The sequence below is a fragment of the Vulpes lagopus genome, chromosome 12, assembly GCF_018345385.1.
Source record: "Vulpes lagopus strain Blue_001 chromosome 12, ASM1834538v1, whole genome shotgun sequence".
Classification (NCBI taxonomy): domain Eukaryota; kingdom Metazoa; phylum Chordata; class Mammalia; order Carnivora; family Canidae; genus Vulpes; species Vulpes lagopus.
The window spans coordinates 76,166,956-76,194,889 of record NC_054835.1 but is presented as its reverse complement, the minus strand read 5'-3'; the positions used below and the strand labels follow the sequence as shown (position 1 = coordinate 76,194,889).

The 27,934-nt window shown below is 35.3% G+C and overlaps 1 pseudogene; it reads right to left on the bottom strand.

Annotated features, from left to right (window-relative positions):
- Window positions 1-12,460: 12,460 nt before the first annotated feature.
- On the bottom strand, window positions 12,461-20,227 carry LOC121474066 (annotated as a pseudogene).
- Window positions 20,228-27,934: the final 7,707 nt, after the last annotated feature.

The window sequence follows — 27,934 nt, the reverse complement described above, 5'->3', positions numbered from 1 at the left end:
TCTCACTCTCAAGTAATTTTTTCTTTTTTAAGAGCAGGATTGGGTAGAGAGGAGAAAGATGATAACAATTGTAATCATAATAACAACTATGTCATTAATATGCTCAAACATGGTTCTAAGTATTAAATCTTGTAAATTTTACATTTTACTGTATGATAAATACCATTATTATTGCCATTTTACAGATGAGGAAACTGACACACATGATTAGGAAATCTGCTGAAGTTCATTCAGGCAGTAAGTCATAAAAGCAAGATTTTAAATCGATATAGTCTAGTGCAAAAGTCTGTACTCTTAACTCATTGTGCTATATACTGCCTCTATATGACAGTCCAGATTATTATTCAAATAGTTCTTACAATAATAAAACCCTCTAATTTTCAAGAATATATTTAAAGCCTTTAAGAAAATTATTATAGCCAGAACATAAAATTATAATTAGAAGCAGCATTTCTCATAGCGCACCTCTGGCTCAGATCTATGTCTCTCTTTAATCAAGGTTAGTAGGTAGAGATTAACCTCTTCAGTGATGTGTGTCAAGTAGCAGAATGGAGCTATGCTGGAAAGCATGAAATTCTCCTTATCCCATGCAAATCAGTGAGGTATTATTTCTGATTTTATTAACATTATCCACAAAATATTAGTCCTTTTTTATTAGGTATATTATTAATTTCCTTTTCCCACCAAATATCCTAAAAATATTAATACCAGCTGATGACTAATACTTTCCAACTTTCTGAGCCAGTACAGTGACAGAGCTCTTGCCAAGTGGAAAAAACAAAACAAAAAAATTATTGGAAATATGTCTCAGACCAAAAGAATACCTCATGAACTATAATCAATGTTAATTCAGTAATATGTTGGTCTCATATTTTATATTAGATCTATGTCAGCCCCAAATCTCTATGAAACGAGGTGTAGAATATTTTACATGAGGTAAGAAACAAATAAATGCATATTTGAATAAATAAGCTGGCTAGAACTAAAACTTCTCACTATTTGGGAATTGAAAGGAAGGTAAGAGAAGAAGAATTTAAATAATGTTAAGTATATGGCTATATGGCCAAAATCAATCACAAACTAACTGCTTAATTAGTTAAATTTCAACCCTCAATTCATTTCTCAGTAATTGTATGTTAAGTTCATTACATGCAATATCTCATTTTATGCCTAAAACAAATGATTTATGAATTATTAGCAGTTTTTCATTGACACATGATGTGAGTGAAATTATTTCATCCACATGAGACCCAATATTAAAGCAATATAGTGAGTCATGGAATGCACAGAACTCCTAATGAAATATATGAAGTTAAAGGGGAAAAAACTCTATTTCTTCTTTTTCAATGTTGATGAGGGCTCTCTGTGACTGTAGTTGCTACAGCCACAATTCAGGTCAAATATTTATCCCAATATTACAAATTTTATATTATCACATATATTTTTTCCTGTACTTTATATTTGTACAGAAAACCTGTTAGGGGATCCCTGGGTGGCTCAGCGGCTTAGTGCCTGCCTTTGGCCCAGGGTGTGATCCTGGAGACCTGGGATCAAATCCCACATCAGTCTCCCTGCGTGGAGCCTGCTTCTCTCTCTCTTCTCTCTCTCTCTCTCTTTCTCTCTCTCTCTCATGAATAAATAAAATCCTAAAAAAAAAAAAAAAACTGTTAAAGTTTAGGATGATGAGAAATGTAATCTCAGTTAATATTTGAAGGTTAGCTTTTTTTCTTAACAACTGAGAAAAAAATATATTACTCCTACCTCAAATGTAGGCAATTTCGGAACTGAGATAAACATATGGGATAAAAGTTAGAAATATTAAATAATAGTATATAGCATATTGCAGTTTAGAGTTTAAAATGCCACACTGAGAGCATCTAGGTTTTCAGGAATGAAGTGTTATAATTACATTATATATAACAATTTTAAAGACTCAAGGTGAATAAACAAAAAGTCTACTGTAATATGGGTACTGAGTAATTGAAATAATACTGAGCTATAGTATACTACATCTTCAGGAACTTATAGATCATTTTGTTTGCGTCTCTCTCTCTCTCTTTTAAAAAGATTTTATTTATTTACTCATGAGGGACACAGAGAGAGAGGCAGAGACACAGGCAATGGCAGAAGCAGGCTTCTTGAGAGGGAGTCTGCTGTGGGATTCGATTCCAGGAACCCAGATTCACGCCCTGCACCAAAGGCAGATGCTCAACTCCTGAGCTACCCAGGTGTCCCTGTGTGTGTGTGTGTTTTAAGTTTGGTTTATATTTTAACTCAAAGAGAAGTTGCTTATTCTGTACCTAGATTTTCTAAGAGAAATTTCAAGTCAACTCTTTTACTTCTGCTTATTTTAAAAATCCAAAATTCCTTCTGAAAAATGCACCATGTTTATTTGCACCTATGAGCATTTCTTTTCAACTTGCATTATTCAAAAGAATATTAAGTCAATTTATATGATTAATTCATCAAATATAACTTCATATTTAACAGAACTTCAAAGTATGCAGCATTATAAGAAAAAATAAAAATTGTAAAAAGCCCTACTCTTCACCTCCCAGGAATCTAACTTGCATAAGTACTCAAAATTTTATTTTCTACTGCCTATCTACCTATCTATCATATTTCTCTCTCTTCTTACCTACCTATTGTCTAACTATCTTCTCAAACATATCCTTTAAGTTGGATTAAAAGTGGAGAGTGACAAAGCCACTATCAATTCTCCCAATTTTCCTATTAAACAATATTGAATTTAGGTAGACAGAAATTGATCTAATTAAAAATTCATTTTTTTTTTCCAGGCCACTGTGTTCCAGGGCCAGAGAGGTTGAGGAAATGAGGAATATGACATAATTCTGGCTAATGATATGTAGCAGACTATGTTGGGTATTTCTGTAAAATCTTTATTTGTTAAAAGTTGACAAATGTAAAGATTGCTTTTTCTCTTCCTATTTCCCCCTCCCCCACCCCTTCCCCTCCTCTTCCTTCATCTTCTTCCTCTTCTTCTTCTCTCCTTCTTCTTGCATTGAATATGGATATGATGGCTGGACCTACAGCAACCATCTTGAAATCATAAGGGAAAGTAGTAACAACCAAAATTATAAAAAGTAAATATTAAATAATAGCAGATTTTAGGCAAAGTAATGAAATACTAGTCAGATACATATCATTTATATGAAAATATTTTTGGCAAGGACACATTATTTTGCAAAAGTTTTAAATGATGTACAAAATATTCACAAAGGTAATACTGTTTTGTAAACACATAAAGAGGGAAAAAAATGTAGAGAGTCTGAGTATTCCCTGGGAGTGGAATAAAAAAATAGGGGTGATAGAAGTGGTTTATACCTGATGCAGCCAATAATGGGTTGTGTTCTTAATTATAGGTCTTAAAAACAGTAATAAAGTTAACCAAAAGCTAATAAGTGATTTATTGCTAACATGTACCAGCTTATTTTTGTTTGTTTGGCAGAAATGATATTTTCAAAGGATAGAAAACTGGGAAAATAAGAATATAATTTTACAAATGTCATTTGTAATCATCCCACCAAATTTTCCCCCATTTTTGTCATACCACTTCAAATGAAGTGGCTCAAAACAACAATTTGTCATTGTTTCATTTCAATATTATGTGGGTCAAAAATATGAGCAGGGTCCATAGGCTTATCTCACCTCTATAACATTTGAGGCCTCTGCAGGGATAATGTGAATGATGGGGCTGCTGGAGCTTCTCTCTGTCTCTGTCTGTCTCTCTTTCCTCCACGCCCCTCATGACCTCTCTCCATGTGGTTACTTTGCACTCTGTATGACCGTCACATGGAATGATCCTACTTCTTAAATGAAAGTTAAGGGCTTCCTCCCCACCCCACCACAAAAAAGAAAAAAAAAGGAAAAGAAACTGACAGACCTCTTAAAGGTTAGGTCCCAAACTGTCTATATGTTTGAATAACTCAAACATAGAGACTTTGTCATAAGGCAATACCTATAACAACACTGTAGCTTGGAAAGAAGGGTGTCTGGTTAGTCAGCCTGAACCACAGAACCAACCCTGTGGCTAGAGAGAAGGGGCCATGTAATTTTATCGCCAGCCCCATGAGGTGAAACAAGTATATTTCAAAAGGATGCATTAGACATTAGTTCTTATGAAAATTTATGTTCACATACTTTAAAAGGAATATAGGTATTGTAATAATATTATCAACAATAAAAGATATTTTAACCTTCTACATGGATTTCCTGTTTGTATTATTTGTATTCTGAATTAATACCTGCTATTAGGTAGAATTATAGTTATTTTAAATATAAGAAAATTAACAGTACTTATTACAGCTTAAATAACAATAACTGTGACTTGAACATATGCCAGGGAAATGTATCTCAAGATTTTACATAAACTAATGATTTTCAAAATACCATTATAGCTTGTTAAATATGCACAGAGAATTAAATCATAAAGATAGAGAATCACAGAGTAGAAGGTAGGTATCTCCCCCATCTGAGCATTAGCCCAAGCAGCCAGACCAACTACTGACTTTTTTCTAGGTCAGCCTTAAATAGTTTCACTAGAAGGTTAAAAATCACTCCCTGTCAACCATTACCCATCAGCAGTAACATCAAGCAGAGGAGAGATGATAGTCGAAATGAAGGTCTTCAGATAGAACAAAACCTACTGCAACATGGATTATTCTCAATATCTCCCCAGTTGGAGAACTTTAAAGCCCATGGGTGAATCAGGCTTCTGAGTCCAGTCCAATTAGCACTTGTGTGGCATTCACTGTTTTCCACATCAAGGAGACCTATGTGCTAGGGAATTTCCAGAAATATCTTTCAAATGAAGTGAGGTTAAGAAATAAAATGCGGCATACCTGAATTTGTCCCCATAACCTATACACGGGTATGCTTCAAGAATCTGACAGTTTCGATCAAACACAAATTTAGGAATAGTAGTGAGTCTCAAAGATGATGTTTTTGTTAGTAGTTAGTAGCTCATAAATGGGATTATATGCTGTTAGGATGATGCTGGTGAGAGAAAGAGTAAATTGTAATGATTAGAAAAGAACAAAAAAGCAGTTCTAGGAGTTGAAGAAGATGTAATTGATGAAACATGTCATATATGCCATTACCCAATTGAAAACAATCTTTAATAGTCATTTAGATCAATGCTTTTCAAACGGTGCTACCAGCGTCCAGGGCTCTTCAGCTGTTGAGATAAGTCAAGAAAGAGTGTACTGGGTGATTGGAATTTTTCATATACACTTAAAAGTCCAAAGCAAATCCATGTGGATCAAAATAATTCTGTTTTTTATTAATGTATGTGGGTGGATGTGAATGAAGATTTTATTTGAAGGGAAGAGTCCATAGCTATAAAAATATAGAAATTACTGAGCTAGACCAAATACTCTTCAAATATTAATATGGATTTAGTTATAAATGCCATGTCATTGTAAATACTACATTCATTATGATGAATGTCTATCAGAGATTTTTAAAGGATATAAGACATATTTCAAATTTACTTATTGTACAAGGTTTTAGGCCTTATTAAAGTATTATATTAATAATATTTTAATGAAAAAAATATGATTGATCTTGCAGGTTTATTTCTGACCATTTTTATTTATAAATTTGTGGCTTAACAATTTGAGCCTTAATACATTTTACAACTGTCTTTTAATAACTCTCATTCCTGAAAAATATACATGAAAGCTGTATAGGTCTAAAAGGAAGACCATTGATAGCTGTGATAACTTTGTGCTGGTCAGCATATTTATCTTAAACAACCAAGTGTTCACAGATTTTTTTGACATGTTGCAAATAAATAATAGACTAATAGAATGTTCGTTTGTTTTTAAATTGTTAGTAAACTGGCTTAAATATCTCCTGAATCTTTTCATTTAGATTTTTTTAAAGAGATAAGACACTTATATTTTCAATAATCTTTTTTATTTTTATGTGCATTATATAAGAGATTTTAAAGGTATTATTAATCTTATTATGACAATAAAATCACATAACTGGCACAACTCCAAACACCTGTTTTCAAAATGACACTGTCCATTGCATGAATTTCTTTTTATTTATTTTTTAGTTTAATTTTTTTTAAGATTTTATTTATTTATTCATAAGAGACACAGAGAGAGAGAGAGAGGCAGAGACACAGACAGAGAAGTATTCTCTATGCAGGAAACCTGATGTGGGAATTGATCCTGGGACTCCAGGATCATGCCCTGGGCTGAAGGCAGGTGCCAAACTGCTGAGCCACCCAGGAATCCCAAGTTTCTTTTTAAAAGCATTAGCTTTCTCATTCATTGTAAAAAAGTCACTTTTATGTTGAAAGAACAGAACTTTTATACTTATTCTCAGTTATAATAGCTCAATAGGTTATTATTAATAGTCCCTTGTCATTCCACAAAATGTCAACAAATTCAGAGCAATATTTTTTTGTTAAAGAAGAATACATAATTCATATTTAACTTGGCAAGTTGTCTTTTAGGGACTACACAGAGGTAACTAGTAAAATGTTGGGCTATATAAGGTTTTTATGATATCTTGATAGAAATATAATACAATTTTATAATTTAAATGTGTTTTATTATAACACTAACCACATTTAGGAAATGTTGGTATACAAGTATAGTATATTGAATAAGCTGAAAGTGTATGCCAGTGAAAGCAAAGTGGCACAGCCTTTGCATCCGTGAGAACACATGCTCTATGAAATGAGCGAGAGTTCCGATGAAAGCCATGTATTAAATTGTAAAAACTGAATGCTGTCATGATTTAGGTAAAACATATATAAATATGATCCTTTTTTAAAGGTTTTATTTATTTTATTTGAGAAAGAGGAGGGTGGAGAAGCAGGCTCTCTGCTGAGCAGAGAGCCGATGCATGGCTAGATCCCAGGACCCCAAGATCATGACCTGAGCTGAAGGCAGACACTTAACAGACTGAGCCACCCAGATGCCCTAAATAAAATCTAATATTTCTTTCTATACTTATACAAAACATATAATAAATACACTGATGCATATGCTTGCCTCTGTGCAGACAACACTATTCTGTCAACAGTCCATACCTATTTGATTGCTGTGAGAATTCAGCCTATATGCCATTAACAGAGAGAGTAAATCTCATTAAGTTGGAGCTCAAAAAGCTTTATGTGCTCCCCCTTGGCTAAAGATAATGTGCAGATGACTCACCATAGCAATCATGGCTCCTATTTTCATATCTAAATCAGCCTCTCCCCGTGACCTTCCCTAGAAAAATTAATTATATACATCGGTCATATCCAGAGAGTTTTAACTGGATGTGGCCTATGTTTTCCCACCTTGGGGCTGGTGCTATTTTAATTCCTTCTGGTCTCTTTTACAATCATCACTGCTTCTACAAACCCTACTTCCCTCAAATACACCACATATTTTCCTCATTTTTGTTCCCCTGAATTAGAACTGCCAATTATGTGTATGTTTATGTATATGTGCGTGGCTGTGTGTGTGTTTTAACAACACAGAGTGCACTGTCATTAGTTTTATATGACCATGGGAATGTGTCCTTTCTCTACTATATTAAAAGGGAGGATCATGCCTTGCTCATGTTTATGTTCTAATATCCCTGGATTAGCAATAAGTAAGGAATAGCTTGTCAACTTCTTAGCTTTCTAAGAAGCTGATGCCAGTTCAGCATCAGGAACAATATTAAATTGTCTTTCCGTGTTATTTACTTTTTAAATAACACTGTTATTTTATATATAATTCTTTTGCATGGCGATAATATTGTTTTTATAAAGTTAGGATGACTATTTTCCTAGATGAATTACAGTTAACATAAGAAACTACAAATACTATTGTAATAATGTAAGATCATAAAGGGAAACTGCATAAAAATCTTTAATTACAGAAGGAAATGCTCTAGTATTTTTATATATACAATGAGGGAAACATCCTGTACCATAATTATTAAGCATTGATAGGTACAATGCCCAATTTTACTACTTATCCAAGCGCATAAAATAAATAAACCCTGAACTTGACATTCCAGAGACCTACTTACAAAATCTTGGAAGATAATAATGTATTTTTAAAGTCATTTAATAAGCATTCAGCTACATCTCTTTTTTGAAATAAGATTTTTCCAATTAAATTGAAGAAGTGAAAATGGTTTATGCTTTTATTTGATGTGATAACCCCACATGTCAGAGTTAATGGCATACAATTCCAGATAACACAAAGAAATAGACTAGCTTTAGGGTATTTTTTTCTGATATACAGTTTTTTTATTATAATAAATATTTCTTTATTAAAACCTCATGTTATCTGTTGATTTAAAGTACATTAGATTAACAGCAGACATTGAAAGCACTAGATTTTAAAGTGGGTTGTTACAAAACACTTCACTGACATGAGTATTGAATTTAGAGAATTGCTTGAGAAACCCATTGGGGTAAAGATGTGATATGTGTGTGTGTATACACACACACACACACACACACACACACACACTGGAAAATAATCTTTAAAAAATCTTTTAAAAATCTAAAAAATATTCTTCAAAAATAATCTTTAAAAAATCTTTAAAAAATTTCTGTCATCTCATAATATTATTTATTTATTTATTCTTTTTAAAGTTTTTAAAAAATGTATTTATTCATGAAATACAGAGAGAAAGAGAGGCAGAGACACAGGCAGAAGGAGAAGCAGGCTCCATGCAGGGAGCCTGACGTGGGACTTGATCCCATGGCTCCAGGATCAGGCCCTGGGCTGAGGGCAGTGCTAAACCACTGAGCCACCTGGGCTGCCCATCATAATCTTTTATTTAAATGGTACATTTTATTGACTATTACTGTTATTGCCTATTGACTTAGTATTCTAACATTTTGAAAAGCAGAAACATGAATAGGAATGAAATATTTGGTCTCAACAATGGAATGGAGTTCTCCTAGTTAAAGATTATCAAAATGTTTGTTTGACCAGAAAAAAAGAAAAATGATTTGTTCAACATGAGCAGTTGTCTCTTGGATTCTTGAATCATTGGTGACCTTACAATGAATCTTTGGTGGATTTACTGCTCAGGATAAAAAATCTGAGATCTAAAATCGTGGTTTTAAAAAAGGCTTCACCTCTCAACACTGAATGTGCCTGTCTGAAAAAAGAATATCCCTAGAGATATTAGTAAGTGAATAAGAAGGCTCTCTAAAGCTGCTTTAAGGGCATATGTTTTGAAATTTACCGAAGTAATTTATGGTGGAGGCAAATACTTTAGTTTCTCTCAATTCTAAAGAGAGGATTAAAGTGTACAATATGAAAATGGTGAGCATGTTAGTCCCATTCTCCTATTCAAGATTTCAAAACATTTATAATGTATGTAGACATTCTGCTCCAGTGGGAAATATCAGAAACATTTTCTGACTTGACTTTTTCATTTCTTATCTTTTAAGTAAATATCAACTGACTGTCTAACATATGTTAGTTACGGGGCTTAATTCGAAGATAAGTCTCATGACCTAATTTCAAGGAGCACCAATCCTAGTAGAGGAGATAAATGTAATGATCACAAATGTGTACAGAGTATGTGAACAGGAAGAGGGAACAGGGATTCCAAACTGAAGTTAGTTAGAAACAGCTTACCCAAGGAAATGCCAGGCTGAATTTCAGTAGGTGAATAAGGATTATTTATTTAGACCCAGAGAGAAGACGATATTCCAGAAAAGAAAAAGATAATAATGTTGTATGGAAGTGTTGAATTACTATATTGTACATCTGAAAGTAATATTATAATGTTAACTAATTGGACTTTATTTATTTATTTATTTATTTATTCATGAGAGACACACACAGAGAGAGGCAGAGACATAGGCAGAGGGAGATGCAGGATCCCCATACGGAGCCGATGCGGGACTCAATCCCAGGACCCCGGGATGACGACCAGAGATGAAGGCAGACCCTCAACCACTGAGCCACCCAGGTGCCCAACTAACTGGAATTTAAATAAAAACCGAAAAGGAAAAGATAGCAAATGCCAATATATATATATATATATATATTGCATATTATACTTGGGAAAAACCAAATAGGGCTTCAGAAACATAAAATGTAAGGCACCACATGATGGGTCTGAGAAATAGCACATCATGACCACCTTTGAATGTTATGTAAATTGCCTTATAAGTGGGAGAAAATCATCGCCATGCTTTTAAATTGCATTTGTGAATGATACCTTGTGGCTTTGTAAACTGAATTTGAATGGAGAAAGGAGAAAGCAGGAAGACTGCTAAAACGGAAAAATAAAAATAAGGCCCTGGGCTGTGTTGGGAAGGCTGTGTGTTTGTTTCTAAAGAATTGGTCGTTGAACAATGACCAGCACATGACTGGCTGTATTCCACTCGTGACATACAGACACGAGTGGAATAAATTTATTAATAAATTTTCAGAAGTAAAAACAGACAATGTGATATGATACTCTTCTGAAAAATCTGCCCATGTGGCATAAAACCGCATTCACGCAGTACCAGATTAATTGACGACACGTTGAAATCAGCAAAAAGCATGCGTGTCTTTAGCTAAACTAAAATACACATAAATTTTCAAAATTTAAAGGGCTTGCACGTAATCTGTAAAGTGATGGCTTTCTCTTTGGAAATTACTGCCTTCAACAAGGACAGAAGTTATTTGCGGTCATGCTTTCCTATCCAGGGACCTCTACTCCAGTCCTGTCATCTATGTCTCAATACTGGGAACAAATTTCTCTTTTTTTTTCCCCAGAGGTTGTCTTATGTCAAAACCACCTTCAGAAATCTCTGCATAAAAAAAGTGTTATCAAAAAGGAAAAAAAAATGTCAGTGACTTAAAAGGCACATACGAAATGACACATACATAATTTGGTGTTTATCATTCATACAAATGTTTTAATACCTAAACTACATAGGTATGTTTCTATGAACAATATCTAGCATTGCACTGCATACTTTTTAAGCTTTATATAAATTATGCCATACTTAAGTATCCTGGGGCAATTTGATTTTTTCACTCACATTCTGCAAGATTTTTTCTGATGACATCACAATTTATTGATTCACTTTCCTATCATTGGACCTTTAGGTTGATTCTAATATTTCTCCATTACAAACTATGCTCAATTTTTTTGAAGATGTTTTCCCATGCACATGTATGAGAATTTCTACATAGTTGATGGTAGAATGTTGATTTCTAGGGTTTACAGATCTTATATTTAGTAGCAGCTCCTCTCCAAAAATTATATTTAAGTAAAAAAATGCAAATGTTATATATCAAATGACAAATAATACATGTATAAGTATGCCAGTTTGTGAGATACTATGTTACATGCTGTGTTAATGTTTTACATATTATCTCATTGAATCCTCCTGAAAACTAAGGCTCAGAGTGATGGTGACATGCTGGGGGCTTCACAGTCTAAAATTGGCTGAGTCATGATTGAAACCTAAGTCTGAGATCCCAGACCTCTTTCTTGTCTGCCTGTCTAATCTGCCCTAACATTTCCTACACTAAGTATCTTTGGAAAGAAATGAAAGAGGAGAGTCATTTGAAAATCTCACAAAGTACAAGAAAAGAATACTGATATAGAAGTGAATATTAGAAGAGAAAACTGCTTTTAGGAGTCAGGCTCTGGTTTTAGAGTCAAAGAGCACTGGTTTTGGAGTCAGACAGATCTTAATGAAATGTTCTGCTCTATTAGTCAGATGCACTGTGTGAATAAGGGGAAATTAGTCATTCTGAGCCTCAGTGTTGTCCTCCATAGCACAGTTATGAGATTAAATATGAAATTGCCCGTAAAGCCTCGAGTGCAGACTCAGGTTCTGAGTGCTTATTAACAGGTTGTATTGCTCTTGCTGAAAGATGAACCAGAATAAGAAGAGAAGAGAATGAAAATACCAATATTGATTTCGCTCCCCGAAGCAACTTGCAATTGAGTCAACAACAATACTTTCAGACATGAGTTTGATGTCTTTCACTAAGTAATTCTTTGTTTCTTATATTTATTTTTAGTATTAGAAAAGGTTTGTTAGAAAATTCTCACCCTGAACTGGTGTAGCCTGTGATGTAGTACTGTCATTTATTAAAACCCACTAGAAGTAGGTTTGTTTCTAGAGTGGTCCTTGCACAAAATGTATAAAAAAGCAATTTCTGGTATGACTTGTGTTCTGTCCCTTGATATGCCAAAGTATCCCACCAGTAGCTATGGGTACTCGCTTTACAGATGGGGAAACTGAGGCATCAAGATGGCTGTTGCACCAGTGGATATACAGTGGACTGGTTGTTCGAAACTGCCTTTCTCTGCCTGGCCCAGGTGGGAAGTTATGGAGGGGGAGGCTGATGGGATGGTGGGGATGAGTCTGGTCAATGTCTCCCCAAACCCTGAATCCAGGAAGGAAGGTGCTCCAGGAAGGACTAGGTTGTAAGTAGGAAGCATCTCAGGAGTTGCTGAAAGTCTAGAAGGGACAGTCCTTGGGAGATGCCATTTCCACTGCAAACCTGGGATGTAGGTTAGGTGAAAGGCCTGTGCTGCTGGTGAGGCGGCCTAATCTGGATGCCTCCTGGGAGACTTCACTATGTAACCCTGGACAGCAGCCAGGGTTATCTATCTTCCAGCTGGCTGTGGGAAATTCGAGGATTTCCAGTAGCAGCACCTGGGCCAGAGAGCTGAAGCCGCTTGGGAGCAAGAAGCCAACCCAGATCAACACCAAGAGCTCATCCATACATTCTGTTCATCTTCTTCAGCTACATCCCCCTGCGGTGCAGCTGTAGCACCAGGAGGTCCACCTCCTTCTCCACGCTCAGACCATCAGGCTGGGCCAGCTAGAAGAGGCAGTGGTGGACGGGGTTCATCTGGCCCATCAGGTGGGATGTTGTTCACCCTCAGGTGGTCAACGATGTTGCAGATAAAGGTGACCTAGCCTCCCCATCCCTGCAGGAACCGGCCTCACAGCTCTTCCCCAGCCTGTACTCCCGCTGCAGTGGCCAGTTCAGTCCCCACCAGATGACACTGTGACCTTCTTGCTTGCTCTTGGCCTGAATGATGTTCCACTTCTTTGCTGAACACAGAGTCCTCCAGAGAATGCTCCACAGTCATGTTAGCCACTTTCTCCAAGTCTAGGGCACCCGGAAGATTGGATTTTATAGTCCTCTCTACCAGCCTTCCCCATGACCATCTAGCCCAGGTGGGACACCCATGACAGCACCTGCAGGCCCAGTGCCGCACCCACTTGCTGGGAGGCCTCTGGGCAATGGGCGGGGGGTGGGGGCAGTGGGCTCCCCACACTCTAGCTGCTCCTGCAGCCCACCTCGCCTCCCCTCACCTCAGCTTAGATCATTTTCCCTCACAGTGCCAAGACTGTTGTACATATTTTTATTTTGTTTTCTGCTTCAGTTATAAGCCGAGGCTCCAAAGGGAAAGAATAAGGAAATGAGAAAAGGATAGAGAACTGACCAGCTCTATCTCATGCTAAAACAACCAGTACATTGTGACTAAGGTGAAAACAATGTAACCAAATCAAATTGTAACCCATCATTATAAATCTGTACAGCGTATGTGAATATTAAGGACACCGTTTTGAAAATTAGTGAGGAGAAAGAGAATGAGTAGGTGTGCTATTTGCAAAATATTAGACAAAAAGAGATATTCTTGCTTTATATTAGCCCACGCAAAATGAATTTGTGGGAGTGAACTGTAGAGTGGAAGCAGTATGGGACAAGAAAGGAAGTGATTAGTATGACCCAGTATCTTCTTCTGCCCCCAAAAAATGATCTCAAAGGTTTAACATTCTGACAAATGCTTTCACTCATACCTCACAGCAATTAATCATTCCTGTTAGAGGTGGTACCACTGTCACTTTCCCACAGACAACACTTCTCAGGTCATGTCAGTGTCTCCAGGCAACACCAACATCACTTGTTGGTTCTCTTTCCACATTTACAGCAATGAACTGAGGGTAAAAGCAAGGCTACTGTTGATAATTGGCAAGATATATTCAAGACTCAGAAACCTGCTTTCTGGATTAAGACATCCATCAATGTCTTAGCCATCCTCCCCATCTGTCTCCCACTGGAGATAAAAAAAAAAACAAGTATCTGAGAGGGAAGAACTTTTGATTCTTTGATATTTAGAAAGTTACATAATTCACAGAAAATCATTTTAATCCTTTTCCCCTGATTTGTCATTGAAATTTTTTAAATGAATTAGCACGTGATTCTGAAATTTCCACTTCATAGAACTTTAATTGGCTGTTTAATACTATTTACTATTTAATTCATTATTTAATATGTTTCTATAGAATAATAATGGATTCATAAAAATGAATTTTTGTTCTATATATGTAAATCATAAATCAAATGGCCATAATTTTATCAAATCCTTGAGCAGTATACAGGAGAATTTCATACTTGTGCCCTATTATAGTAAATAATAACCACATACATGGGCACTCACATGGACAAATATACACACAGTCATGAGAATGTAGTAAGGGTTTTCAAAAGTGTCATGAGGCAGAAAGTTTCTTTTTAAGGACAGAATATATTTGAGTAATGCTCTTGATTAAAACATATTATTGTCATTGATATTACTATATTGACTGAGAAGGCAAAATAGATTTCAGTATTTTCACCTAGTTTTTTTTTTTTTTTTAAGATTTTTTATTTTTTCATTTGAGAAAGAGAGAGAGAGAGAGAGACAGCATGAGCAGGGGGAGGGGAAGAGGGAGAAGCAGACTCCTGGCTGAGCTGAAAGCCTGACATGGGACTCAATCCCAGGAGATCATGACCTGAGCTGAAGGTAGATGCTTAACCAACTGAGCCACCCAGGTATCCCTTTACCTAGCTTTAATAACAGTAGTGCATATTATTTTTATTGAATTTTATCATGCATAAAATATCTTTATAAATGTCATTATTTGTGATCCTCACAGCAACTTGGAAGTAGGCAGGGTAGGGTTACTCTTCCTTATCTACTACACATAAGGAACCTGGGGTTTACACAGTCATGTGGCTAGTAGGCAGTAGTGCTGAAATAATAATCCAGTCCCTCTGATTCTCATATCACTGCTCATTTTCCTTTATCAAATAATCTGTTAAACTACAGTGACCTTTAAAAATACTTAAGTCAAAATACACAATATTTAAAAGAATGAGAAAATTCAACATGTCAAAACAAGAACATGTCAAGCACTAAATGAAACACCTGGATCCAAAGATGAGTGGAATAAAATTCAAGCTCTCAGTAACTTTAAGGTCTCATAGAAGGGAAATTATATTTCAAAAAACAATTATAATACAACATATTTAAGAAAATATCGCTATATAGGATATGTTTCGTAGTGTCAGGAAATGAGGATTGATGCATAGCCAGATCTTAGATCCTGGAAAGCCTTAAACGACAGTGCGAGGAATTGATTTGTTTTTCCTTACAAGTAAACATAATACAAATGAAACGTGAGCAGTATAGTGACAAAACAAGACTTGCATTTGGAATTTCATGCCAGGAGTAGTGTAGAGAATGAAATGGAGGGATATGAGAGAGTTCAGAAGCTATTTGAAAAATATAGAAGAGAAGGGAGAGAGATTAAATAGGTATGAAAAACACAAAAGGGGGGATTTACATACCATTAAATATTAGAAATAATAAGTGCTTCCAGAATATTTATAGAGAAAATTATGGATGAAGGTACCATTCAACAAAACATGAATGGATGATAACATACAAGTCTCATGGGAGGATGTGAAGGAAAGGTGTTTCATGGCATCTGAACACTATGAGTTGTTGTTGTTTTTAAGGTTTTTTTTAAGGCTTTATTTATTTATTCATGAGAGTGACAGAGAGAGAGAGAGAGAGAGAGAGAGAGAGAGTCAGAGACATAGGCAGAGGGAGGAGCTGGCTCCCTATGGGGAGCCTGATGTGGGACTTGATCCCAGGATCACACCCTGAGCCAAAGGTAGACGCTCAACCACTGAGCCACCCAGGCATCCTGACCACTCTGAATTTGAAGAAGCATAGAGACAGTGAAGCACAAACCCCTAGTGAAACTAGGGAGAGAATGATTATTGAGAAAATGGCTTTAATAAAAATAATTGCAAATCTGAAAATCAACCAGTTTCTAGGGTTTGTGTGTGTGTGTGTGTATGTATGTGTGTTTTAAGGTAGAAAGAAAGAAAAGAATTTCAGCCAGATTCCTCAAATGTCAAAACTACTTCTCAGTTTCAAGTTAACCATATTTGTATCTAAAGCTATCATTTAAAACACTGAATAGAACACAATGGAGAGGAATCAGTTATTTAGAATCTTTTTAAAAATATATTTATTTATTTATGTTTTATTTTTTTATTAAATTCAATTTACCAACATATAGTATAACACATTGGAACATATTTGTTAAGGAGAAATATAATTACACACTTAGAAAATGTGAATCAGTATTTCCCTACTTCCTTTGGTAGAATTTGAGTTATCTGGGGCTGATGGGTGACAAATGAAAAACAATGGATGAACCTTTCTTTACCATAAACAAGTATTTAAATTTGCAACATTTAATGTTTACACTATGGCAAAGTAGCCATCTATTATTGTCACTAAGATACCCAGTAAAAAAATTGAAAAAGCATGACTTTTTGGATCCTTCATGACACCAATTAGAGATGGATGAAATTTCCTTTTCATTCTCCCTACTCCAGAACCCCAAAAGATCCAATTTATATTAGATGAATCTGTTCGACTATACATTAAAGCAATATCATACAACTGTAATTTTTTGCTATCTAAACAAATAATATACTGACTACCATATGGTTAGCTTTAGATGGTAAAATGTAATTCTTTCAAAGATGGAAATATAATTACATTCTAGGACTTTAACTGGTTAAAATAAATTTTACTTTAAGGGCACCATTAACTCTCTATCATAGTGGGGATAAGTTATCTGCCTGGTAAAGTTACAATACAAAGAACTTGAAGTAGAATCAAAGCAGAACCATGTAAAATATACTATATAAGTGCATTAAAAAAAGAGGAGGGGAATGGCCTGCAGGGGCCTACACTGAAGGACCTATAGCCCAATGTGTTATAAGGAAGACTGATTAATTGTAAAAAATTGGAAACACCTCAGATTTTCTATAAATATAGGTAATTGGTTTCAAGCCTGTTATCAAAATGACTAACATGATCAAATAAATGTATTAATGTTTTCTACCTTTCCAATTACAATACATGGAGTTGCAAATATGATTTTTTCAAAGCTATGGTATATTTTAATTCATAGAGATGAAGAGATAAATAACAAGGACTCTGAACTCTATACAAGATGATTTGAATAAAACTCCATTCGCTAGTTTTCCATTAATGAATGTTAAAACTACTGAAAAAAATTTGAATTTTTCATGCAAAAACTTATCACCAGTGGTCAGAAAAAATAAGCTATATTCATGGGGCTTTATACAAAGAAAAGTTTGCATAATTAAAAGTGCAAATTTTTAAATAAACTCACACACACACACACTTGAATTTATTAGAATCCTAGTCCCAATGAATGATTAAACTATCCTATGTTTCTCTAAGACTTATTTTCTCATCTGTTAAAATAGGAAGAATAATAACTAACTTTAAAGTTAGTATTAGATTGGGAAGCATAATATCAAGCAAGTCTCCTGATTCTTAATACACTCTCAAAACTAAAAATGCAGGAGCTTCACTTTAGAGTCTTGTTCTGTCATAGGCAACACACTTCCCTTCAAACAGTTTCTAATCAGCAAATTGTGCAATCCCCTGATTTATTTCTCTATTAGGCTTTTTCACATAAACCCACATGAACAAATCAATCACATTCTTGAAGATTTTGCTCAAAACTTACCTTATCAATGCTCACCCTGAATTATAAAACTAATTTTCATAATTATTAGATACTAGGGGTGGTTTTTATACTTTCCAACCTAGTATTTCTATACCTAGAAAGTATTTTATACTTTCCCACACTTAGTATGCCTCTTAAGTTGGTCTATTGTTTTTCTCTTTTCTATAGTAGTAACCTCCTTTTAACATACAATTTATCTGTTCATTATATGTCTTTATTTTTTTTAAGTTGGAGTCTGACACCGGGCTTGATCCTTCAACCCTGATATCATGACCCAAACCAAAATCAAGAGATGACCACTTAACTGACTGAGCCACCCAGGCACCCCTATATTTATTAATTTTTATCTACATTTTCTTCCTCACCTGTAGACAAGTAATGAAAATGAATACTATGAATGCATATAATAAATTAGATAATCCCTGATTCTAAAGAAGTAAAGATACAATTTTCCATGAATATTGCCCAAAATAGAAGAAAAAGATGAAAATAATTGCCCCTATTCAAACACTTATAAACAAACAAACATCAGAATGACAAAGTCTTCTGGAGGGTGAGGTGGGGAATAAAGCAAACTAATCTACTTTGGAAGTGTTACCTACCCAATAGCTACTTATGCAACCTTACTAGACAACTCCAGGCATTTTACCTAACTCACCGATTGCCTTTTTTAAAAAAGATTTTATTTATTTATTCATAAGAGACACAGAGAGACAGCGAGAGGCAGAGGTACAGGCAGAGGGAGAAGCAGGCTCCACTCAGGGAGCCTGATGTGGGACTCAATCCTGAGTCTCCAGGATCACGCCTTGGGCTGAAGGCAGATGCTCAACTACTTGGCCACCCAGGTGTCCCAATGCCTTTTGAAATTTCTTTCTACATCATTATATTTGGAGATACTATATAACATGTCAATCTCTCTTATCCATAGAGTTGTTCAGAGTACATTTTTGTTAAGTAGAATATTAGACGTATTTTCATGAGAAGAACTGGGAGTTCGAGAGCAAAATATAATGTTATATATAAAAGGCTTTAAATATTCAAATACAGAAATTCATATTTATCTACCTTTCCATCTCATCTGCACGATATAAGACCTGTAGTCTCCTTGGATTCCATGGAATTTATTTTATTTCTTTTTAGTATAGTGATATATCCAGATATGCATTCTCTTCACTTTGAAAGGATACCACATTGGGATGTGCTTTGCATTTACATAATGCAGGAAGAGGAACACTTAAATTATTGGGGACATCTCTATTTAGGAGTCTTCATCAAATAGTGTATTTAGGATGGCTACACTTCTTATCCCTGACCCTTGCATAATGGTTCAGTGCACTTTTCAGGCCTGGAAAGATGATTAGCTTCAGCTAAACCACAGGCATATTTCTTAGAGGAACAAATGTTTCATAGAGATCTCAGAATTGACAGATCTGAATCTCTTTATTCTCTGAAACTTGACAGAATTCAAGTTCAAAGACAGGAGGATACAAAGTACAGGTTGTTTTATTGAGACTAACATAGAAGTTGATCTATGTCTATTTTATATATGAAAACTATGATCATTAAAATCTAAAATAGCCATTTAGCCACTTCAATTTCTTGAGTTTAAATATAACCAAATTTATAAATTAATCTATTTTCCACACAAAAGCTTGATTTGTTAAAAATAAAAAATCTGCAATGAATGCCTACTACACACAAGGCACAACTGCTGTTCCCAGAGAATGAAAAACTGAGTAAGAAACAATCCTGGTCCTCAAGAAGTTCATAGTTTTAACAAACTAAAGCAAAAATTAGGTTTATAAGGAGTACAAAGCAGAAGTGCTTAATTTTGACTGTAGAGATGAATAAAGGAGGTTGTAGTTGATGAGACTTTGAAGAATCTTTGTGGATTTTGCTGAGTGACATAAAGGATTTCTAGCTAGTCAACACAGAAAGGGCATATAGATATGAAGTTGCTCAAATTATTAGAGGATTTCATGGGAGATCATTTTGAATGGAATATTAGTGTCATGAGAAGATCCACAGGGTAAGAAAAAGCTGTAAAAGAAAACTGAGAATTGTTTAAAGTCATATATATTTTTTAATCTTAAGTGGCAAATTTAAGAAAATAGGTTTTACTGTATTTGCAATGAATATTTTGAAACCACTTAAAGTATCATTATTTAGAGAGAGATAGTTATTTTAGATAGAAATCTAATGATTAGAGACTGGAATATTAATTAAAATTTAAAATGAGCCTTTCTGTTTTTCCCTGTTTGATAGACAGCTGCACCTTCTGGTGCAGTGCCAGCCACATCCCTGAAACATGATCGTGAAGGCTGCAGTAAACTGATTTGGCCATACTGGGCTCCTAGTCATGCTTTTAACTCTGGCAAAGTGGACACTGTCTCCATCACTGACACCTTCATTGACTTAAACTACATGGTCTACATAGTCCAGTATGATTCCACCCATGGCAAATTCAACTACACAGTCAAGGCTGAAAAAGGGAAATCTGTCATCTGTGGAAAACTCTCTGCATCTCCCACAAGCAAGATCCAATCAAATCAAATGAGGTAATACTGGTGCTCAGTATGATGTGGAATCCACTGTGGCCTTTACCACCATGGAGAAGGCTGGGGCTCACTAGAAGGGTGGGGCCAAGAAAGTCATCATCTCTGACCCTTCTGCTAATGCCCTCATGTTTGTGATGAGCATGAACCACGAAAAGTATGACAACTCCTCAGGATTGTCAGCAATGCTTCCTGCACCTGACCTTGGCCCCTCTAGCCAAGGTCATTCATGACAACTTTGGCATTGTGGAGGGACTCATGACCATCATCCATTAGTTCATTTCATCACTACCACCTGGAATACTGTGGATGGCTGCTCTGGGAATCTGTGGTGTGATTTTAGGAGCTATATAGAACAATCAACCCTGCTCCTATTGTCATCTCCAAGCCTATAGGCAAGGTCATCCCTGAACTGAATGGAAAGCTCACTGGCATGGCCTCTGTGTCCCTTCCCCCAATGTATTACTCATGGGTCTGACCTGCTGCCTAGAAAAAGCTGCTTGCTAAATATGATAACATCAAGAAAATGATGGAGCAGACATTGGAGGGCCCCCTGAAGGGCATGCTGGGCTATGCTGAGGACAAGCTGTCTCCTGTGACTTTAACAGAGACACCAACACTTCCACCTTCCATGCTAGGGCTGGGATTGCTCTCAATGATCACTTTGTCAAGCTCATTTCCTGGTTTGACAATGAATTTGGCTATAGCAACTGGGTGGTGGACCTTATGGTACACATGGCCTCCAAGAAGTAAGAGCTCCCGGTATCACCAACCCCAAGAAGAGCAAGAGGAAGAGAGACTCTCTCCTTGCTAGGGACTTCTTGCCTCAACTCATCCCCCAACACACTGAAAATCTCCCAACCTCTATACAGTTTCCAACCCAGATGCCTGAAAGAAGGGAAGAGACTCAAGGAGTCTTCCTTTGTTTTATACCGTCAATAAAGTATGCTGTATCCAGCCTAAATTAATAAATAAAATTTAAAACGAGTGACACAATTACATCATTACCTACATCAGGAAAATAGTGATGATGATGTCACATTTTTTACCATTGGCACATTTATTTATAATTTCCTCATTAAATTACAGCCCTTTAATGATACTCTTAGTATATAAACCTGTCACTAAAATCACTTTGAAGACACTATTCCCGATTTCAGGAAACTGGAAACATAATTTGAGTAAACCCTCATGCAAGGCAAGAGACTGAGCCATTAACCTAATGCTAAAGACAGTAAAGTCCCCAAATAAGTTAGGTAAAGTTGTATATGAATGGGCCAAGAACAGAGAGCTTTTCAACTGGGATGATAGTAATTTTTAATGACAGTTTACAGATCTGCAGTATGAAATCAGAGTTAAAACTCTTTTATTGAAAAGTATCTCATGCAGTAGAATAAAAACATATGAAATCCTTAGGAATAAATCAAGCAAAACAAAATCCTTAAGGGATTTTGAACACTCTGAAGAACTAGAAACTTTGTTCAGAGTGATTAAAGAAAAACAAAACAAAAACTTGGAAAAGATAAATAATTGTGCAGAAAAAAACTGTTTATGATTATGTTTCAACAAGGTAAAATATGAATTCTAAAATTGATCTATAGACTCAATATAATCCCAGTCAAAAGATCAGCATGAATTTTTTGTGTAACTAAGCAAGCTTTTTCTAGATTTAAGAACAGGACAAATCTTTCTAAGAATAAAAAATGGAAGAACTGACTGTTCCAGATATCCATATTAACTATAATGTTATAGTAATTTAGGCAATGTAGTAGGCAGAACAATGTTCCCCTAAAGATTCCCATGCTTTAACTCCCAAGAACTGTGAATATGCTACTTTATGTGGTAAAAGATACTTTGTAGTTGTGATTAAGGTTAAGAACCTTAAAACAGGGAAAATACCCTGGATTATCTGGGTTGAGCTAATATAACGAGGTTATCTTGAATTATCTGGGTGTGCCGAATCAAATCACTGACTGATGTAAATAGAAAAAAAGAAAGAAAGAAAGAAAGAAAGAAAGAAAGAAAGAAAGAAAGAAAGAAAGAAAGAAAGAAAGAGAAAGAAGAAAGAAAGAAAGAAAGAAAGAAAGAAAGAAAGAAAGAAAGAAAGAAAGAAAGAAAGAAAAAGAAAGAAAGAAAGAAAAAGAAAGAAAAAGAAAGAAAGAAAGGCAAAAGAGTGAGAGAAATGTCATGACAAAAGAAGAGGCAGGAGAGATTCAGTCTGAGTGGGACTCAACTCAAAATTGCTACCTTTTAAAGATGGAACCAAGGATTGCAGGTAGCATCTAGAAGCTGAGAACACTCTCAGTCCTATAACCACAAGAAACTGAATCCTGCCATTCTCTTCTAGAAACCCCAGGAAGGAAGGCAGTCCTGTAACACTTTGAATTGAGCCCAGAGACACCAGTATCACATGTGTGACCTACGAGAACTCTAAAAGAATACAGTTCAGTGGTTTCAGCCACTACATTTATGGGAGGAGAAGAAAAAAGACTGGTTTCTGATTCAGCATAGAAGGAGCTTAAAAGTCACTAGCCCATCCTAAGAACAAGCAAAAGCTGAACATAATAAAATATCAAAAAGTTTTCTTAAGGATGTAAGAAAATGGAGGACACAGGGCAAACTGCTACATCAGGGATTGCAGAGACACACAGATGAATACAGGAAGTCATGGCTTACCAGAGCAGACTCATGAGTAGAAACTGTCTTCAGGACCAGTACCCAGGTAGGAAAACTTGAATTGTAATGACTAGCTGCCGAAGGCTTGGTATGGATAATTTGGAGAGTTAAAACTTCCATGAAGACCCAGTCATGGGGGGAAGAGGGGGGCACACTTTAATAATTTTTACTACCAGGACCTTGATAAAGTTCTCACAGTTAATATTAGAGAAAAATTCCCTCTTGCTTTCAACAGGAAAAGGGAAAGAGGAACCACTTTGAAATAGACCAGAACACTCCGTTCTTAACAAGGCCTGCCTTCAGGTGAAACTAGTTAACTAGAGCCTAACAGTGGGATAAATAGTATCGGAGCATTATTGACCTAGGAGCAGGGAAATACTTAATTCCAGCTGGCCCTAGCCTTCCACACAGTGGAATGGGCATATCCAACTTCAGCCCCCTTGAGCCAACCTGTCTCCCCTAAGTGGGGAGAAAAAAATGAGAAACTCTTGTCATGTTCATAGTCCAAAGGAATAGGTTCACTAAAAGACTGACACTTAATCATGGGACAATAGAATGATTGTTTTCCCCAACTCCTCACCATCACATTACTAAAGACCTACTTATAACAGTTACTTTCACCCAGGACATCATGTACAGCTATCAAGGAAAAATCACAGTGCATAACAAGAGGCAAAACACAAACAAAAAAATCCCACAACTTAAAGGCACAGAGCAAGCATCATAACTAGACATGGCAGGAATGTTGGAATTATCAGACCAAGCATTTAAAACAACTCTGATTAGTATGCTAAGGTCTCTAATGGATAAAGTAGATAACATACAGGAACAGATGGGTAATGTAAGCAGAGAAATGGAAATCCTAGAAAGAACCAAAAGAAAAAAAAAAAAAGAACCAGAAGAGATGGAGAAATTAGAAAAACAAAAACACTGTAACAAAAATGAAATAGGCCTTTGATGGGCTTATTAGTAATTTGGACACAATTGAGGAAAGAATCTCTGAGCTAAAGGATATATCAATAATAACTGTGAAAACCACAAAAACAAAGAAAATAACGACTGAAGAACACAGAATTGAAAATTCAAAAACTGTGGGACAATGACAAAAGGTGTTACATACACATCCTAGGACTACCAGAAGGAGAAAAGATAAACTACCAAAAGAAATATTTGAAATAATAATTACTGAACATTTCACCCAGATTAATGTCAGACATCAAACCACAAATTCAGGAAGCTCAGAAATAACTAAGTAGGAAAAATGCTTCCTCCTCCTCCCCCCCCCCCAAAAAAAACCCCACAGCTATACCTAAGCACATCATCTTCAAACTACAGAAAATCAAAGATAAAGAAAAAAATTTGAAAGAAGCCAAAGGGGGTAAAAAGAAAAATAACATTACCTATGGAGGAATAAAGATAAGAATTCATCTGACTTCTCAGAAAGCATGCAGGCAAGAAGAGAATGAAATTATATAACTAAAGTGTTGAGAGGAAAATAGAACAAAAACAAAACAAAACAAACAAAAATCTCACCAATCTAGAAATTCTACCTGAGAAAGTAAAGAAGAAAAGAGAGAGAGAGAGTTTTTCTCAAAAATTGAGGGAATTCATTTCCAGTAGCATAGAAGGGAATAATATAGGTCAGAAACTGGGATCTACATATGATGAAGAGTATCAAAGAAGGAATAAACAAAGATAAAATAAAAAAGTTCTATTGACTTATTCTTTATTGAGGTAACAGATAAGAGTTTGCTCAAAGTAATACTAATAATGTACTTAACTATGTATGCTTATGTATATATCTTATATATATTTTGTTATGTAAACATAAATATAAGCCAAATGAATGATAACAATAATATGAGAGATAAGAGGGAGGAATTATGATTATTTTGTTATAAATTACACCACCTTGATTTGGTGAAGTGTTATTTGAAAGTGGACTTGAATTAGTTGTACAAGTACACTGCAAAGTTTAGGGCAATAAAGAAAAAGTAAAAAGGGAAGTATAGCTGATATACTAAGAAAGGAGAGAAAATGGAATTATATAAAATGCTCAGTTAAAACCATGACAAAAACATGAAAAAAAGGAACAAAAACAAATAGAAAAGAGCAATGGATATGGTAGATATATCAATAATCACTTTGAATGTCAACAATCTAAACACATCAATTAAAAGGTAGAGTTTGTCAGATAAGATTAAAAAAAAGACTAAAGTATATATTGTTTACCAAAAAAAAAAAAAACTACATTAAATATATAGACCATATGTATCAAAAGTGAATGGATGGACAAAAAATATACTCTCCTAACACTGATCAAAAGAGACTAGGAGCAGCTCTTCAGGTAGAGCAGATTTCAAAGCAAGATAAGTTGCCAGCAATAAAGAAGGAAATTACATAATAATAAAAGAGTGAATACTCCAAGAAAACATAAGAATATCGATTATGTATGTGCCTAAAAAATGTCAAACTATGTAAGGCAAAAACTGATAGAACCTCAAGAAGAAATAGCTAAACCCACTGTCATTGGTGATTTCAACATCCTTCTCCCAGAAATGGATAGACGTAGCAGACAAAAATCAGGAATAACCTAAAATGCATTTTTAAATAGATTATCATTAGATTATAGTTTTTAGCAAATCCAAACTACAGTAATAGTAGTAAATCAGTAATAACCTAAAATGCATTTTTAAATAGATTATCATTAGATTAGTTTTTAGCAAATCCAAACTACAATGAGATATCACCTCACATCTGTCAGAATGGCTAAAATCAAAAATACAAGAAACAAGAAGTGTTGAGGAAGATTTGGAGAAAAAGGAACCACAGATGGTGGTTATGCAAACTGGTGCATCCACTGTGGAAAAAAAAAACTATGTAGTTTCCTCAAAAAGTTAAAAATAGAGGGGTACCTGGGTGGCACAGTCAGTTAGTGTCTGCCTTCAGCTCAGGTCGTGATCTAGAGGTCCTGGGATAGAGCCCCATGTAGGGCCCCCTGCTCAGCAGGGAGTCTGCTTCTCCTTCTGCCCCCTCTCTGCTCATGCTTGCATTCTCTCTCTCTCTCTCTCTCTCTCTCTCTCTCTCTCCCTCCCTCTCTCTCGTAAATAAAATCTTAAAAAAAAAAAAAGTAAAATAGAACTACCCTACGGTCAAGCAATTGCACTACTGAGTATTTACCCAAACACACACACACAATTCAAAGGGATATCTGCATCCCTGTGTTTATAGCAGCATTATTAAAATAGCCAAATTATAGGAATATTTCATGTCAATTGAATGATGAATGGATAAAGGAAATGTGTTATATGTCTACAACTGTATATTATTCAGCGATAAAAAGGAATGAAATCTTGCCATTTGCAACAACATGGATAAAGCTAGAGAGTATAATGAAATGGTCAGAAAAAGACAAGTACCATATGATTTTACTCAATTCCACTCATGTGGAATTTAAGAAACAAAGAGCAAAGGGAACGAGAGAGAGAGAGAGAGAGAGAGAGAGAGATGCTCTTAGCCATAGAGAATAAATTGATAGTTACTAGAGGGGAGGTGGTTGGGTGGATGAGTGAAAGAGGTGATGGGGATTAAAGAATACGCTTATCATAATAAGCACATGTATAGATATGTCAAATCACTCTATTTTATTTTTTACATTTTCTTCTTTAAAGATTTTATTTATTCATGAAAGACACACAGAGAGAGGCAGAGACATAGGCAGAGGGAGAAGGAGGCTCCCTGTGAGGAGAAGGAGGCTCCCTGTGAGGAGCTGGACGTGGGACTGGATCCCAGGACTCTGGGATCATGACCTGAGCCTAAGGCAGGCACTCAACCACTGAGAGACCCAGGTGCCCCAAATCACTCTATTTTACACCTGAAACTAATATAACACTATATGTAAAGCTGTACTAGAATTAAAACTTTTTAAATTAATAAAAAACTTAAAAATAAATTAAATAAAACAGCAATCAAAGGAATAATCTCAATAGGAATTCAAAATATTTTGAGCAACAACAACAAAAAAATAAAACACAGCTTATCAAAATTTAAAAGATGCATATAGTGCTTAGTGGAAAATTTGTGTCATGGAATTATTTGAAAACAGTAAAGATTAAGGCACGTGGGTCACACAGTTGGTTAAAGTCTGATGAAAAGACCAATCAAAAGACTTACCAAACTAAGCAAAAAACAAACAAAAACAAAAACAAAACAAAACAAAAACAAACAGAAGGAGGGAAAAAAAAACAAGAATTGGAACAAAAATCAATTAAATTCAAAGGAGGAATTTAATGGTACAAAAGTCAATAAAAGAGAAAATTTGGTTTTTCTGAAAGATCAACAAAATCATCAAGCCTCTAGCCCAGCTAAGAAACAAGAGATAGGATACGAATGATTAAAATTATAAATGAAACAGGGGTTATAACTATAGACCATAAATATTGAGAGAATAATTTAAAAGATATGAACAGCTATATGCCCACAAATTTGTTAACTTAGAATTCTTTGAAATATGCAATTTATCAAAACCCACATAAGAAGAAATAGACACACTGAATAAATTTATTAAATAAAATAAATCAGTTATTTTAAAACTTCCAAAACAAAAAGGACAAGGCCCAGATTGATCACTGATGAATATTTTACCAAACATTTTTTGTATATATTTTTTATTGGAGTTCGATTTGCCAATATATAGCATAACACCTAATGCTCATCCTGTCAAGTGCCCCTCTCAGTGCCCATCACCCAGTCACCCCAACCCTCCACCCACCTCTCTTTCCACTACCCCTTGTTCGTTCCCAGAGTTTGGAGTCTCTCATGTTCTGTCTCCCTCACT